Source organism: Triturus cristatus, chromosome 2_2 (genome assembly GCF_964204655.1).
Source record: "Triturus cristatus chromosome 2_2, aTriCri1.1, whole genome shotgun sequence".
In the NCBI taxonomy this organism is placed as follows: Eukaryota; Metazoa; Chordata; class Amphibia; order Caudata; family Salamandridae; genus Triturus; species Triturus cristatus.
In genome coordinates, this window is record NC_140582.1 from 848,405,071 (window position 1) to 848,426,678 (window position 21,608).

The 21,608-nt window shown below is 43.5% G+C and overlaps 1 protein-coding gene across 9 annotated transcripts in view; it reads left to right on the forward strand.

Moving 5' to 3' along the window:
* The window catches only part of APBB2 (amyloid beta precursor protein binding family B member 2), a 1,135,523-nt gene that overhangs the window by 843,686 nt on the left and 270,229 nt on the right, over positions 1–21,608 (forward strand). The gene's annotated exons all lie outside the window — the stretch shown is intronic.

Below are 21,608 nucleotides of genomic sequence, written 5' to 3' on the forward strand. Positions count from 1 at the left end.
GGATGTAATTGGTGGAATGCAGAAATGGTTGTCAAAGTTGGACGTGAGCTCACACACACACATTATGCTAATGTAGGAAAGAAGAATATGAACATGCATGACCATGACTCTGATTGTCCTACAAACCCTTTGTCTGTCCACAAAAGTTGTCAAAGGCGTGTGCCTTTAAAACTCAAATGTTAAGGTTTTGTAAACCAGGTTTGTATTTCTATACATTACATTATTTGTTGACTTCTATTGTTTGTTTTTCTTGTTTTTATTTTTTCTTGGGCTTGTTTGATCTAGGACTTTTGAGTATTATGAATTTGCTATTACAATTGACATTTATTAGGTCATTGTTTTCTTCATTCATTCCTATTTTTATGTCTCGCCTGGCGTTGCAGCGCAAAGCGTTGCTCGCTCTGAGAAACCTCTTGTCATCAAGGAGATTTCCCAAGGGGACTTGAAGCCCGCCCATCTTTTTGATTCGCTGGCGTCATCCTCCATGCTAAACCATGGCCTCCGATTGAAAAGGAGGCTTGTTAGACCCTCCTTGTTGCCGCCCTGTCTCCTTTTGGCCCCGCCCACCCGGACTGGATTGTTTACTGACGGAGTTACACGGTCTCCTTTATAACCTCTAAGCACTCTTTCATTTTCCCTTTTTTGCGCGGTCTGCTTCGGCAGTGCTTGTTCTAATTAGCACAGGCAGAGTGCATAGAACGTGAACATGATAGGTCCCTGGGCTTGCACCTTGTCAGGAATCATGGCGTGGTTCTCTATTGACTCAGGACAACGAGAATCCAGCCTCGCACACCCAGCCCTGTTCTGCGGAAGACATGGATTATTTATGGTGGCCATTGTGCGCAGATTTTACATAGACAAGCTGTGGGTTTCACCAGAAGTCGCCCGCCCGCGTCACCCCGTGCGGCTTCCTTGTGTTGTGCTCGATCCCGGCCCTGCCTGCTTCCTTGACGGTACTAGCGAAGGCATAGGTAGGGCACATTTGTCCGTTGTCTCCTTTCTTACGGTTACCGTCAAGTTGTATTCTTGTTTATTGTCGCATTCCACCCGTGGCGATCAGCTCTCGAATTGGTCGCCCTCGTATTAGAATAAGAGGCTGATTGAAGCTTTTTGCCTGCCCAGTAACCTGACGCCTTTGCTGCTTCTAAACTTGAGCAGAAACAAAAAGCATAACTGGGCGCCTTGAAACATAAAACCTGAGCTTCGGAGCACTGGAGTGCTGCGCTCATTGCACGCCGTTAATTGCATTCCTCCACATACGAAATAGCTGAAATCTAGAGGCCATTGTGTGCAGATTTTACATAGACAAGCTGTGGGTTTCACAAGAACTCCACCCCCCCCAAACTCCCTCCCCCCCCCACGCGTCACCCCGTGCGGCTTCCTTGTGGTGTGCTCGATCCAAGGCCCTGCCTGCTTCCTTGACAGTACTAGCGAAGGCATAGGTAGGGCACATTTGTCTCCTTTCTTACGGTTACCGTCGAGTTGTATTCATGTTTTTTTCACGCATCCCAGCCGTGGCGATCAGCTCTCAAAGTGGTCGCCCTCGCGTTAGAATAAGAGCCTGATTGAAACTTTTTTGCCTGCCAAGTAACCTGACGCCTTTGCTGCTTCTAAACTTGGGCGCCTTGAAACAAAAAACCTGAGCTTCGGAGCTCTGGAGTGCTGCGCTCATCGCACGCCGTTAATTGCATTTCTCCACATACGAAATAGCTGAAATCTAGACGTTGTCCCCTGATTCACAAACAATTTCGTGAATATATTTATTTGAGCATGGAAGTTGAGCTCACATTCGCCGCAGGGTTGCCATCTTTCCATTTGTACAGCTCTTTGTACCCTTCACGTGAAGGGCTGTCTTTTTAGCAGGTAGTAATTCAGTACATAGTTTTTGTTTCTATACCAGGACTGAGCAGCAAGTGAGGGGGACATTATAGCAGAAATGCATAAGCTGGCGTAAATGTCATAAGAAGGTCAAAGGTGATCTGTGTTAATACAAACTGTGAGTGCAGTAATAGTGCGATGCAGTGGAATGGCAGTGTGTGATAGGTAGTTTTTAGGTCTGGCGTAAGTCAAAATCTTTTGATTGCACTGATATTTTAATGTGCTTACTTATAAGTGTTTCAGCATGCGCTCTTCAATTGGTTTGGTATTGTCTCATCCCTCCTACCCTGTACATTATACAGTATAAAGCATGAGGCTTCGGTCTGTCTACTTAGGTCACTGGCTAACTTCATTGTGAGCAACTTCATTTCACCTTTTTGTAATCCGCACATCTGCATAGAAAGTAGTTCCCTTATGTGCCAAGCACCAAAAACGCTTTGCTTTTGACCATTGTTTAATGTTTTAGATTCATGACGGACAGGAAGCTTACCCAGCAGTAAAGTTTTGCAAAAACCATAAAAACAAAAACACTGGAAGAGCCAAAAGCCTGTTAGACCTTTTTGCTTTGCCAATGTTTGTTTTAAATACACTTCAGACTGACTTTAGTTTGCCACTTCCTTTATAGCATGATTATAAGGTGACACGCAGCCAGCTGGTTATTTGAGTAAAGAAGGCATTTAGCAAAGAAATGCTGTACAATATTAACATTATACTGTACATAAGATGAGAGCTAGTTTCGGTTATGAATATAAATTGTTTTTATATATATATAGTGCATGTTATTTTTCGGTACTGTATGCGGACATAAACAATATCTGGATCCTGCAGTATACAAATCAATATAACATATTTATATTAATGGAGGGTTGTGGAGGAAGTAGGACAGAGGAATGAGGAGGGAATTAATTATATGTGGATGCTTTTAGGATTTGTTGGTGGCTCTTGTGAAGCTGTTAACAGTTCTGGTTGGTTTGTGCCAAGTGGTAAATAAAAGAGATGCAGTACAAAGTGTTTTAGGAGTAGCAATTTGGTTTACGTAAGTATAAATCCTGGTCTGACGTGAGACTTTGTCTGGATTCTCTGCATGGGCTGTGCAGAGAATCTGATTACAACATGTTAATGCTAGGTGGGAGTTCAGCTGTTACAGTGATCTCACTGGAGTAAAAGTCAGTGCCTCATGATATTGTGCAGCACAGTAGACAGCTTCCCAAAATTTCAAGATCCAGTTTAATGTGAGCGTCACTGCAGTATAGCAAGTGCTAAAGCTCTCTCCTATCTGTGCACACACAACAGCTTTCCATGCATGTAAAGGACAACACCATAGCACTTTCCAACTCTTGTGAAGGATATGCTATTCATTATGCATGCTAGCCCTCCTTCGAACTTTTTTCTCGGATTACAAAATGCTTTACTTCCATTTAGGAAACCGCGTAACTTTATTTTTCTTTTCTACGTATGTCTGTAGAAATTCAAACAACATTATTGCTAGTGTATTTAATAGGTAAAAACCATTGGCAATTACAAGGACAATAGCTCTAACACAAGCAAATGCGAGACCTATTGCATTTCAAATGAAAAAGAGTCCAGTAACATCGTCTGAGGTTACGGCGACTGCACCCTTGAAAACAGGCATGTGAGAGGTGTGACAACGCAGATCCACCACACGAAGAAACGGAGCTATTTTAAATCACTACACAACACACCAGGATTTTGTCACTCTAAACAGCCTGTAGGAGGTTGCAGAACGACCTCGCCATGCTGCAGTGGGAGTTGTGGTGGGTCTCCAGTACATGTAAGCTAAGATTCAATCCCCTTCCCTTTCTATGAGTAGTAGTGATTGCACCATCAAGGCGGTGTCACTGCTCTATAGGTTCACTCAATAACTGGAAGTACAATACAACCTGTCCCACCCAGTCTGGCCATGGGTATATGTCATATCCACTCAGAGTCCTTATTCCAAAATGAGTGGGTATTAACATGTTTAATGCATTAGATTAATGTGAGAAAAATAAACATTAATAAAAGCAAATACAAAACTCACACTAGTACAAATGCAATGCATTAGATTTCGCAATTACAACAAAGTGAGCACAAAGTGATTAGATTGTGACAGTTTAAGTCAGTTGGTGCTTTGCTTCTGTCAGTTGTTGTCACATTGCACTAGGTGGCTATTGGTTCATACCGGACAAAAATAAATCATTATTGTTTGTAACTTACCGGTTTCCTGTGTTTGGAGATTACTACATGTCCTTCCGCTGCTCATTTTTTAGGTGGTACTTTTTAATTTGTTTTCCATAGAGCATCTTTTGTGCCGACTTCCTCTGTGTTCCTTATGGCAGCAGACCCTCTGCCGTTTGTCTGCCAGCCTCAGTTCCTCTGTCTTGTCCATGTTTGTCCTTCTACCCTCTGTTATTGTCAGCTTGCCCTTAACATGTTGTTGTCAGCTTGCACATCCCCTCCCTCCCCCCCTCTGTTGTCATGAGCTTGCCCGTGGCCTCCCTCCCACCCTCTGTTGTCATCAGCTTGCCCCGTCCCCTTCTTCCCACTTTTTGTTGACATCAGTTTGCTCTATCCCCACCCCACACCCTCTTTTGTCGTCAACTTGTTCCACCCCCTCCCTCCTACCCTCTGTTGTCAGTTTGCACCCAGCTCTTCTCTCCCACCCTTTGTTGTCATCAGCTTGCCCGCAGCACCTCCCTTCCACCCTCTGCTGTCATCAGCTTGCCCCCAGCCTCTCCCTCCCACCCTCTGTTGTCACCAGCTTCCCCCCAGTACCTCCCTCTCTTGCCCATGTTGGCCCTCCTCCATGTTGCCGCCCGTCTCCCCTCCCGCAGTAAGCAAGAAAAATGCTCTATGACCTAACCAGTGCTGGTCGCGTCATAGTGCTTTTCCCCCAGACTCTCCATCCATGTTGGCCCTCCACACGTTTCTTCCTGTTTTTCTTCAGCCAGTACTAAAAAAAACAAAATAAAAAAAGTTCTATGACATAGCAAGTGTCTAGCTTTCTCGTAGTCTTCTCCTATTCGCTATTGCCAGTTGTTTAGAGCAGCGACAAACCCATTGCTCCTTGGGGCTGTTTTCCATTCCTATAATGCTTGGGACCCTCACAACCATGGTGCTCAGGTTGGCAGTACCATAGGTGCTGTGAATCCAAGTTCCTTGTGGTGCTCACTAGCCTTTTACCTGTTATGTGTATTTGGAAAATGCACTATACCCTGCACGGGTATCCTGACACTGAGCAGGTGTGTATGTCTAGCCCTGCCTATGGTATGTTGATTATTTGAAGAGTCAGGATTTCAGCTTCTTGCGGAATTCAAGAAGAGAGGAGGAGGCTCTCAGGTGGATTGGGAGCTCGTTCCATGCTATAAAGCAATTTAAGAGAATGCCCGTCCTGATCTGGTTCTGTTAATGCGTGGGATGTGTGTAAATAGGAGTCCTGGCGAGCGGAGGTGGCTGGTGGATTGATATGCAACTGTTCAGGTAGATAGCTCCTGAGTTGTGGAGTGCCTTGAATGTAGGTGTGTTAGGAGCTGGAATTGTGTGTGTTTGCGTATTGGAAGCCACTGTGGCTCCTTGTAGTTCCCTGGGGTGTGGTGTGATGTGCCCACTCCAAAGGTGTCAGAATGTCTCTCTTGGTGTGTGGAGCTTGGTAGTCCACCCTAAAAGTGTGTCTACCTGAGGGCTACCAGGTCTTCTCCTGACTGATGACAACTTCCTGCACAGAATGGCAGCTAGCTATCCCAGAGGACAATATTCTGTAATGTTATGTGTATTTGTAAAGTGCACTATCAGTCCAAGGGTATCCTGGTGCGGAACATATGTGAGTGCCTAGCCCAGACTGCCGGCGTTTTGAATGAGCACTGCCGTTGTTGATGCCATGTTGTTACTGGTGCCGCTGCAGGATCGTGCTTCACATTGGCATGCAGGGGGGCGTATTTGTTTGCTATGGGAAGGCTCCTGGAGTTGGGACCTTTTGCGGCGAAACTCTGTTTGTGCACCTGGAGGCTGCCCGACATGCGCAGGCATGTGCTTCACTGCTCCACTTCATTTACACCCACATCTGTTCACTGTACAGGGAGGTGTGCTGGCATCTGCAGAGCCATTTTAGTGACAGTGATCGCATGCAGCTGACACAATAATCAGACAAGCTTTTATGCGGTTAACAGGAAAAAGTGACAGGCATCACATTGTAGGATGATAGCCCTGTCAGTCACCACACCTCTCGGGGCAGAATGTTCTAATAGCCTAAGAGCCCTCCGTAGCGGGTTCTTCTGGCCATTAAAGGCCCGCTCACTTTGGCGAGGGCCTTTAATGCTGGAGCAGTCCAGCTACTGTAGGGCTCTAAGGCTATATTACATAGCGTAGATCATTTCCAAAGTAGAACAAGCAAACAATTTGTTTAATTTGGTGAAAACTGAAATGTAAGGCTTCCTATGCAAGAGTTTTCTATCAGAGGACCCCAACTATCACTTAATGTGGTTTAACGTTTTTTAAAATAGATTTTGAATAGTTTTGTTGGTCAAGCTAAGAAACACACATTTTAACTTTATAGGACTGGCCTTTCTTCCTCATAAAATATAATACACTCATATACATATAGTGGGCTTTGGGTCAGCCTTCTTTAGGCATTGGCTGAGGACTTTTCAGCCATTGCCTTGAGACATTGTCAATCATGTCTTGGATAAGCCCACTGGAGTATTTCACTGTCTTCTGCATCCTTTGGGACAAATTAGGCACTACTTACAACTGAAAAATACAGTCAGTAAACACACAAAATAAATATTAATCTCTATAAAGTGCAGTCACTGATCACATTTTGGATATAAAATGCTTGTATACCCTGTTGCCGGGTCACTTCTTTCTTACTGATGCACTCATTGGCTCTGCTTTAACATCCACTTATTGGTTTCTCTTCTATTCCACCAGGCCACAGTTCACATTGGAAATGCACCCATCGACTCCTTTTACCTGCCAAGAGGAGGCTGCTGAGTGTGCTTGGTGGCCCACCTCTCCTTTTGCCAGGGCATTATTTGGCTTCTGCTTCCATTGTATGTGTTTGGTGGCTCTGCTTTAAGCCCCACCAAGTGACTCCTCTTCCTTGGGTGCTAGGACACTGTTTATGTAGTGAGTGTGCTGAGACGCTCTGATGCTACGCTACCTACACCATGAGCGAAGCCTGTGGCTGCTTCTGATAAAAGCACAAGGTGTTGTTTTGCAGCTGCACACAAATATTGGTAAAGCCAATTGGTATGGATAATTAATCACAGTGTGAAGCCGACATATTAGCTTTGCCAATGCTTGTTTAAAAAAAGCCTTCTTGGTGTATTTACATTTTGTTCCGGTGCTGGGTCAACTGCAAGTGTTCTTCTGCAACAGTACACGTCTCAGAAATTATGTTTATTTTCCTTGACAAATGAAGTAATGTTGCATGCCTTGTGAGTTGTTTTAAGGAGGCTATTGACAGGGTGTCGGTTTTGTGTGAAGTTTCATTTTACGAGTTTTGAAGATATTTACAAAATGTAATGTAATGTTTTACAAGTCATTTATTTGTTACATTCAATTCTGGTTTTTGTTGAGACATGTAGCACCTATGATTGCTGTTTTTCCTTTATGTTTGAGAACGGTTCAGTTTGCCTGTTAGACCTCTGGTTGTGCTGCAGTATAGGTGCACTCTGTGCTTCTAATGTTTCTTGATCTCTGCTACACATGTGGAAGTGGATGACTGGTCAAGCGATGTCCACGGTGTTAAGTGTACATTTAAGGAGGTACAATCCTGGTTCTTGTACTATAGTTGCCTGATGCTAGTAGGTCATGTTGTTTGGAGTATCTGCCTTTGGGCTTGTGTTTAAGCTGTGTATTTAGGCAACTTCCATTCTATACAACGGTTGTGGTTTTTGACTGTATTCATGTAGTGAATGTTGCCTTTTAAGGGGGCAGCACACAGTGTACCCCATCAGTTGGGTGGTACCTTTAGGAGTGTAGTGTACTCTTCAGGTAGTTTGCACACAAAATTGTGTAGGTTGTGTTCTGTTCCATGGTGGGCGGTTAGCATACCAGACCTCACTTCAGGTTGGTCACTCATTTTTCCTCTCAGTGGTATTTAGGACTATTTGCTTGGTATTACTTTAGTGTTAGTTGCTTGTATAGTAATCAGGGCCATCATAGGTGCACCAGTATGCTGATGGGCATATATGAAGTGAGGCTGTTTGGGTACGTTGGGTTGTGATTTGGACTCTGTTTATCTTGAGAGATTGTCTTGATGGAATGGTTTTGTTAATGCAGTGTGTGTGCTGCAGGAAGGGGTGATTGGATCTTGTGCTGGAAGGGGAACTGGTGTTGTGGTGTGGTCAGGCTACTGTCTGTCGATTGTTTGTGTTTTTGGGTTTCCATGCCTCTGTCCTAGGATGTATGATGCATAAATGTTATGTCTTATGTCGTTAGTGTTCTGTTAGGGTCAGTAGGTACAGAGTTCTGATCAGGAGAGACATCAATGCTCCTGGAGGAGTATTTGTTGGCTAAACATGTATGTTAAGAATACCTGTGATAAACTGCTTAAAATAAAAGACAATATCCCCGTTTTATGGTCTTTATCATCCTTGTTTTCCCTGGTTTGTCCCCATTTCCATCCTTTGTATTGAACTCGCTCTAAATTTTGAGTAGAAAGTGTTCTTTGTAGGCAAGATGGCGGCCGATGCTTCGGCCGAGTGAGCTGGGTTAAACGCTCCCGGCTGTTGGCGCTCCCCCCCCCCTGAAATTGCTATGGTGAAGATATTGGAACCTGTTATGTGGTTATACTGATATGCTCGACCCTGAGCCAAACCATCAAAACTGACAGGGAAAGCTATGATCTTGCTTACGGTTGCTTCCCTTCTGTCATCGACGCGTAGACTACATTGGCGCTCCGGAGCCGCCGGAGTGCTTCGGTCCTGGATCGGGCGCTCTCCTGCTTTTCCTTTCTCGTCCGCCGTCACCATTACGCAGGCAGGCGGTGGGAAGATGCCGCCTAAACCGGCCGCCAAGGGCCCTGCAAAGACTGTTAAATCTGGTAAAATTCAGCCCGGAGGAAGCAACGATACTGCCGGCAATCCAGGAGGGGCCCCGAAGACTCATAAATCTCCGCAAGAAGCTCCTTCAGAGATGGCGAAGACAACTGCTGGTAAGGTTCCCTCTGCTGCTGTTTCTAACCTTGGTAAAAACACTGCTCCCCTGTTCTTGAAACGAACTCTGAGAAATACGGAGCAAAATTCTTGTAAAACGAAAACCACGAACTCTGGATTTTCAGCTGAGATAGCGGTTCCCCCCTCTTTGTCAGTGCTTGAAGCGAGCCACTCTTCCGGTCAAAAAAACGAGGGAGTTCTTCCAGCTAAAGACTTAAGACCGTTGGTAGTTTCAACGGACCCTCTCCAGGCTTTAGACATCTCGCCAGGATGCATTATGGGATCTGGAGTCCCTTCATTTTCACCTCAGGAAGTCTCTCCAAGTAAGGCTACCGTCTCAGTGGTGGATGCTCTTTCAGGGGGCAGGGGATGCGGGGAAGGATCGACGATTAACAACAGAGAGAGAATTGAGCCCAATCATGAATCTGTGCCTAACCATGAAATAGAACCTCTGGACAATTTCTTTTCACTGTCAGACGCTTCCACCTCGGACGATGGCGATGACGATGAGGATGAGGATGAAGATATTATCAATGGAGATTGGGCTGAATATGAGGCTGGCTCCACTAGCCAGGGTGAGGTGGACAACTGTCTTCTGGGGGGCTATATGAACTCGGTTCCACCTGATGGTACAATTCGCAAACGCAAACCTTCAAATAGTCAAGAGTTTTCTACAAAATCCGTATCTTCCAAAGACCCCTCTTGTTCAGGGGAGAATTTGGTCTGGGACTATTCATTTTCAACCACGCATCCTTACCCGCTGGCAGCTGGTAAGGACCAATTATCGGGTATTATAGACGCAACCCTACCCTCTCTCGATCCTTCAGTCCCTAAGAAATCTATTACCTTAGAGACTATCTATGATACGATGTTGTCACATAGGGCTGAAGCGAGACTTGAAAATGCCAGAATGCAGGGGGCATGCCGTAAACTGCAGAATGCTATCAGACGGGTCAACAAATCGTGTGCAGAAATTGGTATAAGAGTAGGGGAAACTGAAACCCGTATCTCTATGTTGGAAGATCAAGCTGTAATACAGAAGGGGTTGGTCAATGAGCTAAAGGCTCAAAAAGAAGACGTTACCTGGAAGCTCTCCGAGTTGGAAAATCGCATGAGACGCAACAATCTAAGGGTCTTGGGTATCCCGGAGGGCGCAGAAGGGGGTGATACGAGACAATTTATCATTCAGCTTTTTGCGGAAGCTTTTCCTGAACTATCTAAATGGAATTGGGACATCGAGATCCAAAGAGCCCACCGCTTTCCTTTTTATAATAAACCTCAAGTTCCTCGTTCCGGATCTGCAACTGTACACCCCCGTGCAATTTTGATCTTTATCAACAATTTTCTTGCTCGTGAAGACGTATATAATTTAGCTAGACCCAACCAGAAGAGAGCAGCCAAAGGCGTTAATTTTTTTGTTACACCTGATTTCTGTCACGAGACTGTTGTGCGGAGGTGGCAGCTCCGCCAGCTGATTCCCCCCTTTTTGGCTAAAGGGTGTCAAGCATTTCTGCTCAATCCCGCAAAACTGAAAATAGTTTTTTAAGGCGAGAGCAAGTTTTTTTTTTCTGAAATTTTAGCTAAGGAGTATCTACATTCACTCAAGTCTGGTTCCTAATTTGGGTTTAGTCTAAATGGTTACTTGCCCGGTTTTTCTCTTTTCTGAATGGTTGGGGGAGCGCCATAGGGAGCGTCTCCCACTCTCCATCACCAGGACCTTGGTCCTAATGCCTTCAAGTAGGGTGGGCTCAGTGGGTGGTGGGTGGGGGTTGGGGGTTGGGAGGGGCACATTTAAAATCATAAAACACCTTGTTCCACAAATCACTGATTTTTTGATGTTGTTTTTTTCGTATTGTATATTTTATGTTTTATTCTGTAGGTTTATCCGCACTGGTTATTTAGAATATGCTGGTTTATGGCTGATAAGGGGATCAGAATAGGTACATATAACGTTTGTGGCCTCAACAATTTTGATAAACGGAAAAAGATCCAAGCAGAACTGAAAGTTACTCTTCCTGATATTATTTGCTTGCAGGAGACCCACATTTCTTGGACTCATAGGCAGAAGTTAACTGACTTAGGATATTCTATACTTGCCACATCTAAACAATCCGATACAAAATGTGGCGTCGCTATTTTAGCTCGACCCTCTTTAGTCCCTCTAGGTCGCTCTTCGGTGGATATCCTAGGTCGCTGGGCTATTTTCGAATGTTCAGTTGAGGGGACTAGCTTTACGTTATGTACTATATATGGCCCCAATTTGGACGAACCAAGTATCTTTAATTTTTTAAACGGGGAACTAGCTCTATGGCCTTCACCTTTAATTCTTTGTGGGGATCTGAACATTAATCTTTCCAGTAATTGGACTTACCCTTCCTGCTCATATAAAGGTCGCAAACCTAAAGTTTTTCAAGCTCTTAGGAATTTGGTTCTGGACCACGGGTTGGTAGATGCCTGGAGCACGATTTGTCCACAGGAACCTGGGTACACTTTTTTTTCCCCTCCGCACAATAAATTGTTCCGATTAGATTATTTTTTTATACCAGCTGCTTGGGCCCCTAGTACTCAAATCCAAATCTTTCCGAGACTTTTATCTGATCATGCCCCAGTAATCATATCTTTATCTAACATTCCCATGTCAAAAGGTATCAAGACCTTCTCTTTTGATAGGAAACTATTATATGACCCCTTATTCTTGGCACATATGAAGAAATGGATTCAGGACTTTTTTCTATGTAATCGTGGGTCTGCTTCCCCTGCGGGGATATGGGACGCCTTTAAGGCTTGTTTCAGAGGCGAGGTTCTTAGCTTCGGTCTGTTTGCTCAAAAATCTTGTAAACAAAAAATGCTAGAACTTTTTACTCTTCTGAAAAACGCTGAATTGGATTTGGCTATTCAGCTACGGGAAGCAGCTGATCCTAAAACAAGTCTGGATAAACTTGCTCAGTGTAAAGCTAATATTAACCTCGTCTGGGCACAGGAGATCGCACTTAAACACCATCTTTACAGGAGGCAACTCTACGAATTTGGTGAATCCTCTGGGAGATTTTTGGCTCAAAGAATTCGAGCAAAAAAACAAGCTTCAATGATTAATTCTATCTACAATGCTCAGGGTCTATTAGTTCATGAACCACAGTCTATTGTGAAGGCTTTCCATCATTTTTACTCCGACTTATACGCCCAACCGAATATTGTAGATCTTCCAGCCGATCTCGGGCTTCCGGCATTGAATTGGGAACAAGTGGATCCAGCCGATGCCGAAAGATTGGAAAGTCCGGTAACATGTGAAGAAATAGAATTAGCATTATTCAAGATGCCCTCAGGCAAGGCTGCTGGGCCAGATTCTCTCCCGATGGAGGTTTATAAGGTATTTTTTTCTGAAGTTCGGAAAGATATGCTATGTGCTTTTGAGGCGGCCAGGCAGGGATCTCCCCCCCATTCTTGGGATGAAGCACATATCGTCATTTTTCATAAAAAAGGGAAGCCTACGGATCAACCAGGGTCTTACCGTCCGATCTCTTTGATCAATTGTGACGGGAAACTGTACGCAAAACTTCTCGCTAATCGAATGGCACCGCTTATCCCGGAATTGGTTTCACCTTTACAGCATGGGTTTGTCCCGGGCCGAGGTACAGTCGACCATGTCGCCCGGGTTGTTGCTCTCCTCGACGTCGCGCAGGTCGAATCCAGACCTCTGGGCCTCGCTCTGCTCGACGCCGAGAAGGCCTTCGACAGGGTCGCATGGCTGTTCCTCTGGGAAATAATGAAGCGCATGGGATTTGGCGTCGATTTTCTTCGTGCTCTTCAGATATTTTACCGAGCCCCTACGGCAAGGATCTGTACAATGGGAATTAAATCCGAGGTGGTTAAAATCTACAGGGGGACCCGGCAGGGATGTCCCTGCTCTCCTCTCTTATTTGCCTTCTACATTAACCCCTTTGTGAAAATGCTTGAGTTGAATGCCCAAATCCCCCCATTTGTAACCCAGAATCTCCCATATATTGTCCTTGCCTATGCAGACGATATTACGGTTATCACTTCTAATTTAGAAGTTGCTCTTCCAGTCATTGAACATCTTGCGGTTGTTTTTGGTAGATATTCTGGTTACAAGTTCAATTCTACCAAGACTCAATGTCTTTCTCTGAATTTACCCTCGATCTCCGATTCCAGGGTAGTTGAAGAAGTGGTGTATCTTGGAATTAAGATTAGATCCAATTTGGACGATTTGGTTTCTGCTAATTGGAACGATATTCTAGACAAAACCAAATCCACGCTGGAATCCTGGCAGAGCATACATCTTACGCTTGTAGGTAGATCTAATCTTTTAAAGATGGTTATTCTTCCAAGAGTACTTTATTTTTTTCGCGCCGTACCTTTATTGGTTTCCAAGCATCAGATCCAACAATTGCAATCCCTTTGTGAAAGATACATCTGGGCCCCGGGGAGAATTCGGAGAGCTTCACGCTGGATGACACTACCATTTGATCGCGGGGGATGGAGAATCCCCGATTTTGCATTATATCAAATTTCTTGTTTACTCTTAAAGATGCGCATCTTGCTTACGGGGGAAGAGGTTAATAATTTGGCAGAAGCACCTTCAATCTATCAAATGGCACTCGGTAGCTATGCCAAAAATTGTTTACAAATCGAAATTGATGGCAGCTACTATAAGCGCACTCGTTTTAAGATACTTTCCTCTGCCTTTTCTGTTTGGAAAACTCTTAAAAAAATGTTTCACATCCCCAAATATACTATCTATACCCCCCTAATTGCTCCACATCTTCTTCCCTCTATTTTTTATGATTCAGTTGGTCGACAATGGTATTCTAAGGGGATTTCACGGCTAGGGGCTTTCGTTTCTGCAAGGGGTTCTTGTCTTTCCTTTGATGAATTTAGAAAGAAATTTGATTTAGCCAACAATCAATTTTTCAAATTTCTTCAGATCCGGGATTTCCTTCACAAACATACTTCTCAATTAGTCTCTATTCGTATTATTGATGCTATAAATTCTCAGTTACGAATCGGCTCTATTTATCAGATACTATTAGACTCGAGAGTAGATGACCTGGAGAAAATTAATTTGAAGTGGAGAACATGGTTGGCATCTCCTCTCATCAACGTTGAAGACTCGATTATTATTGCCCACAGGACTCTGTACTCTGCCTCATTAAAAGCTCAGCACTTTAAAACCCTGTTTAATTTGTATCGCACTCCTGCGGTTATCGGGAAATGGGGCAATTCCTCCCAATTTCCTAACTCAGCAGTCTGTTTCCGATGTAAATTGGCTAATGCCGATATTTTACATATTTTTTACTCCTGTCCCTCTTTACGTCACTGGTTTAATCAAATTGAAGGTTTTCTGTCTCAAATTTTAGGTAAACCAGTGTCTGTTTTTTCAAGCTGGATTTTATTAGGGATTGGAGGAGAGCTATCTGAGGGACAAAGCTTATTTAATTTTCGATACTTTTTGTTTATTGTTGCTGCTGTAACCAGATTATCTATTGCAACTGCTTGGCTACAACCTGATGCTCCGAGTTTTGATCATTGGCGGGCCAAATTATTTAACTTGTATAATTTAGAAATCAGTATGTATAGGCTCAAAAAACCACGCAAAAAGAAATTTGGTATTGCTATTTGGCAACCGCTTATTGATCATTTATCTGACTAAAAATCCTTTTTTCTTTCTTTCTTTCTCTGTTTTTTTTGTATAAATTCAGTTGTACTGCTTTTCTATTGTGGATCTCTGTGGAACATTAATAAATAAATAAAAAAAAAAAAAAAAAAAGAAAGTGTTCTTTGTAGACAGTTGGTGACATTTTTCCTGATTCTGACCTCTTTTGTAAATGGTTTTAATAAATGCTCTTCATAACCTTGAAGACAAACCTGTCTCCTCCTTACAACACTCTCCAATCAATCAACTGCATAAAGTCACAGATACTGTGACGCAAAGTACTGAGGATGTGGCCAATAGTCATCTATTGGCTCCACTATGGTTCCTCCTATTGAGTTAAAAAACAAAGTACCCTCCCCAAACCTGTGGCATTCAAGCTTCCCTCGGAAGACATTACCCACTTAGCAATTGCAGAACCTCTTTATCCTTGAGAAACTAAACTGTCCGACTACCTATTTCTACAATCACCTCAACATCATGTTTTAAGTTATTTTACCTCCATTCATTGTATTTTCCTTGTACTCGTCCCAGGAGACAACTCAGAATGGAGATCTGTAATTTCCAGTCACTATACTAAAGTTGTAAATTCTCAAATTAATTCTGTATGAAACAATCACTCAAGACAGTTTAGGGTTTACAGTTTAAGGTTTGTTTTTCTGTGCCACTATAAGGGTGATTTTATATGATATAATGTTTGCCGAAGGGGTAATGGTGGAGACTCTCAGCATAAGAGAGTACTGCAGTCCAATACCGAAGTGTGCAGATTTGTGCTTGTTCTCTTCCTGTCACTTACATCCTGTGGGGAGACTGATGTGCCGGAACCACAGTATGGGACTCCTGTAGGACTGCAATAACACCCCCACCCCCAAAAAAGGTTTTTTGGACAGAGCGGGCCAACCTAATGCCCCTTATGCCAATTACAACTGCAGTAAATAAACTGCTTGACTTAAGTGAAACACACTGGTTCCTTCCCTAACCCTTGAACATAATTGTGCGACAGTAGTTATTGGGTATTAAATACACCTAAATCTCATGTTATATCTGGAATTCTAAAGTTATGTGAACCTTTACAGAAATTAAAACGCGTAAGTCTTTATTAACAAAGATCTAGAATGTACAATTGCTCCTGTAGGGCTCCTATTTTCAGGGAAAATGTAACAGTATTTGTAAAGAATCTCAGGAATACGCTTGAAAGTGTACCCCGCCTTCGATTTCCAGCTGTACTCACATGCGTACAAATGCAGAATTTCCACTAGGTGGACTTTGTTTGTTCTGCAACTGTGAAATATTTTTACCCGTGGAGAAACTACTGCTCTACACTGCCATTATATACGGGTGCATTCCCTCTATGTTCCCACCATATAGAAACCATTACTCCTGCCATTGACAGGAGACATTTTTGTGCATATCCATGCTGCAAAACTATTCACAGACATATGTGAATACCCACAAACACACACATTTCTTCAAGTAACCCATCCAGGAACACCCACAAACTAGCTCCGAAATGAAAATCCGTGGTAGCAGATCTATCATTATGCTGGCAGATCTTTTAAGTTCACAAATATTTTTTATGATATTAAAATTGCACCAGTTCTTATTGAAAAACCCACTATTGCTAATTTGCCTTCACATAAGGCCTTTCTGTGCACCTACGTTGAACTTTGTTTTGAAAAATGGTTTGAGAAAACATTACCCCAGGAGAATTGTCTTTGCCAAGGCTTCAGTGGGAACTATTAGGTTGAGGTGGTGTTTTCAAAAACAACCACGCTACATATCAGGTAAGTTAATCTCAATCTCAGTCTCTCTCTCTCTCTCTCTCTCTCTCTCTCTCTCTCTTTCTCTCTTTCTCTCTTTCTCTCTTTCTCTCTTTCTCTCTTTCTCTCTCTCTTTCTCTCTCTCTCTCTCTCTCATATTTATATATATATATATATATATATATATATATATATATATATATACATACACACACAATTAAATCTATATATTGCAGCGGTCCATTAGTTATGGATGACAGGGCATGACCAGGTGAAGTGCTTGAGGTCTGCATTTAGGATAGTGAGAAAGGTGCGTGGAGTCAAATTAAGTAACATCTGCAGGGGCGATATATGCCTATGTAGGAATTTAAAATGCAGAAGTTTGTTTAGCATTAATGGATACCACTATCGTTTGTGAGCATCAATAGGACCAGACCTTGTCGGGCATAGGGTATCTGAGATCTGCGCTACAGGCCTCGTGGACGCGCTTGGTAGAGTCCGGTTTCAAGGCTAGGCAGGAACGATAGTCAAGATATCAAATGGCTATTGGCGACCACCAGTAGGTTATATATATATATATATATATATATATATATATATATATATATATATATATATATATATATATATATATATTCACTTAAAAAACCATAGGTTTCACACATGTTATAGTTAGGTGGATATTTCACTCGTAAAAAACCAATGAAATTCCCCCGATATAGTTAGGTCAGATAACTATAACTCGCGCGCCCGCAATCCGCTGCTGATGACGTCACATATTACATCACTCATGACATGGTCAGTGGCATCACTCATGACATCATCCTTGTGATAGAGTGGCGGCCGCGCGAGTTATAGTTATCTGAACTAACTATAACGGGGGACTTTCATTGTTTTTTTACGAGTGAAATATCCACCTAACTATAACATGTGTGAAACCTATGGTTTTTTAAGTGAATTTGCAAAGTTTTTTAAATGCTAATTCCTAACTATAACGTGTGTTTTTCACCGTGCGCGCACGGTGCGCGCACCCCTGCGATTTAAAAAAAAAAAAAAATTCAAATGTTTTTTTCTGCCTTCGGGGTCCTTCAGGGACCCCCTGGCAAAGGCTAGGGGGTCAGGAACTCTCTACCCTGCCCCCTTTTCACGTTCGCCACCTTCCTTTTTCACTCTCGCACTGAAAACAAACAAAATGGCGGCCGACACTTCCTGATTTCGACCGATTCGAACGTTGACCAACATGTAACCACCAATCAGAATTACGCTCGCGCACGTTAGGGTGCTCGCACGGTGCGCGGCTATAGATATGTATATGCTTTTAACTGCAATTTCATATCTTTCCCTATCTGCACACATGCGGGTAGGGAAAGAGATGAAACTATTGCTCTTGGATACAGGGTGCTGCCTTTCCAGCGGCTCTCTGTGTGCGAGAGCAATGCAGGCTCCCCCAGGAGGCGGGGAGCCGGCTGGGACCACGGGGGCCTTAAGGCTCCCTCTTGCGGTACCATAGCACAGCTGAGTGGGCTCCAGGGCACCCAGGGAGACCTGGCCGGGCCGGCTGGCAATGCACCCCCATCGATTTGTGGCTGGGCCCCAGGAAGGGGGTCCCGTGGGCCAAAATTGGCCCAGGGAGAGGGGTCGTGCTGCCCACCTCCCCCATTAAATTTTAGGCAGGCCCCAGGGGGATGGGATTCCCCGGGGCCGAGATTGACCCATGGAGGGGGTCGCAGGCCCACATTTCGCATTAAATTTCGTCTGGGGTTCCTGGTGCTGAAATAGTCTTGTGAGGAGGATCGCGCAACCCCTCCCCCCAATTAAGTCGTGGTAGGGCCCCGGGGGATGGGGTCCACAGCGTTGCTCTAGCCCTGATGCTCTCTGCAAAGAAATTAAACCTCAACAGGAAGCACTTATAAATATAAGCATAGCAGGTGCCCTAGCGTAAGCTCCACTTTAAAGGACAAATGATTCCAAGTTTGTTTTCTAAGCAATTCAATATTGAAAGTCGATCTGGAATGCTACGTTGAGGTGAATGCATCGTTGAGCTATTAGAGGCCATCTGTAGTGACCATGACGAGTTGGTCCTTTGTTGTCACTACCTGCTGAGAGCAGAGTACATGGTTCTCCCTTTAAATTACTGCAAGTATTAGAATGTACAAATCACTTGAAAGCTTTACCGTTTGGCCCCACCCACCTTAGTAGTATGTAAAGGTTTTCCTGCCTTTTGCCAGGATCAGTGACACCTTAACAGGAGGCACCTCAGGCACGTTTCCTACCAATTTTGGTGAGGTGTTCTTGATGCCAAGGAATATGAGGACATCTCCACCAAACAAAGAAGCCCTTGCTTCCTATACAAAGACCCTTGTTTGGTGGAGATTTGCCTCTTTGTAGTATCGTTGTCTTCTCTATTGGAGGATTTATGTTATCACATATTTCTGGATAAAGATGTACTAGGAACAATCACATTGCCAAAACGCACACAAGATCATTGATGACATTTCCTCATGCTCCATTACACAGCTGTAATGTAGAATACTTACTGGACATTTACCCAAGGAGGTAGCACTTAGAAATAAACCAGTAGAAATTTCTCCAATTGGTTAGATATTTTGTGCAAAACTGCGGAGTCTTTTTGGATTAAGTCGCAGTTACAGTTCTTTTGTGGTCCAGTCACTCCCACAGCTAATGATACACCGACACTGACACTTTGACACCCACTCACACACCCACTGACAGACCCATTCGGACACTGATACACCCACTCAGACACTCACAGACCCTCTCAACACTCTCACACGCACTCATAGACTCACTTAAACCCTCATGCACCCACTCACAGAACCACTCGGACACTCTCACAGCCACTCCCAGACCCATTCAGACACTCAAGCATCCACTCACATACCCAGTGAGACACTCCGACACCCACTGCCAGACTCACTAAGACACTTATGCACTCACTCACACACTCACTCTCACAGATTATTAGTTACAGTTAGGAAATACATTTTTTATAAACCTAAGAAATTCACTTAAAAACAAAGGGTACAGTGGCATTATAGTTAGGAAATAACATTTAAAAAAACCATAGAAATTCACTTAAAAATTAAAGGTTACAGGGACATTATAGTTAGGAAATATAATTTACTAAACCCTAGAAATTCACTGCAAAAAAACAAACATTGCATGGACGTTATAGTTAGGAAATGAAATTTGAAAAACCTTAGAATTTCACTGGAAAAAATCAAAGATTACAGGGGTGTTAGCCTCATACTTCACTCATACAAAACCATAGAAATTCAGCTGTTATAGTTCCTGAGCGAACTGTAACTTATGCTTCCGCGGTGCACTGTTTATGACCTCACAAATTACATCACTCGTGACATCTCAAATAACATCACTGATGACATCATCCACAGAACCAAACCTATACCTACTCTCACCCATATACAATCTCTCCTACACCCATGCAACCACTCACATTCCCATACAACCACTCACACACCCACAGAGCCACTCACTCATACATCGACTCACACACCAATTCACTCACTCATACAGCCACTCTCACAGACAGTGTGCAATACATCCACTGACACCAAACTCACTTAACCATACACGCTCTCAAACGGCCACTCAAACATCCATTCACCCAACACCCACCCATACACCCACTCAGTCACTCACTCAGAGCCACTCACACAGCCACTCAGTCACTCATACAGCGACACATACACACACTTGCTCACCCATACAGTGTCTGACACAGCCACTCAGCTACCCATACAGTCACTCACACACCCATACAGTCATTCACACACACACCCACTCACTCACAAATACACCCTCTCACATAGCCAGTCACTCACTTATTCATATACTCACACAGCCACTCATACACCCATACAGCCACTCTTACACCCACTCACACACAGATACACAATCACACAGCCACTCACATAATACATGTGAGAAGTAGTATCACTCGTTAGTTGTGCACCTAGTATACTAATCTTAACTTTAGCTCATATCTTTACCACTCATAAACTCTTAGAAAACAGTTACTCACTGGATGATGTCATCAGTGATGGCATTTGAGATGTCATCAGTGATGCCACTGACCATGTCATGAGTGATGTAATATGTGAGGTCATAAGCAGTGCATTGCAGGGGTGCAATTTAAAGTTAGCACAGGTAACTATAACTGATGAATTTCTATGGTTTTGTACGAGTGAAATATGAACCTAACTAAACCGTCCCCGTAACCTTTGTTCTTTTCAGAAATATAGGAGGTTTCACTTTGTGATATATGCATACATTTTTGTTGCAAAGGCATGCATGGTAAAGGCATGCGATGTAAGGGCATGCGTGGTTCCATCATACAACCTTCCATGTGCAACCGCTATAGAAACTCTTATATATATTCCCTTATCGACCACTGAACTCAACCACCTCTTACCATCCAATACCCTACCCACCCGTAAACCTTTAAATCACCTTTATCACCCAATACCCTCACACACCCAATACTCTTAACCATCCTGAAACCCTTAAAACACCCTTACCACTCAATACCCTTACCTACTCCAAAACCCTATAATCACCCTTGTCACCGAATACCATTACCCACCCCTAAACCCTAAAAACACTCTTACCACCCAATACACCTACCCACCCTAATCCCTTAAAACACTCTTAACACCCAATACATCTACCCACCCTAAAAACACCCTTACCACCCAATAGCCTTACCTACCCCTAAATGCTAAAGCACCCTTACCACCCAATACCCATACCCACCCCCTAATCCCTAAAAACACCTTCACCACCCAGTACCTTTACCCACCCCTAAATCCAACAAATATCATTATCACCTAATGCCCTTACCCACCCCTAAACCCTAAAAAAAACCTTACCAACCCTAAATCCTACAAACACCCTTACCCCTATACCCCTACCCCCCTAAACCCTAAAAAATACCCTCATCACCCACCCCTAAACTCCCAAATTACCCTCATCACCCAATACCCTTACGCATCCCTAACCCCTAAAAACATCCTTACCACCCAATAGACTTACCCACCCCAAAACCCTAAAAACACACTTACCACCCAATACCGTTACCCACCCTAAACCCTAAAAACACCC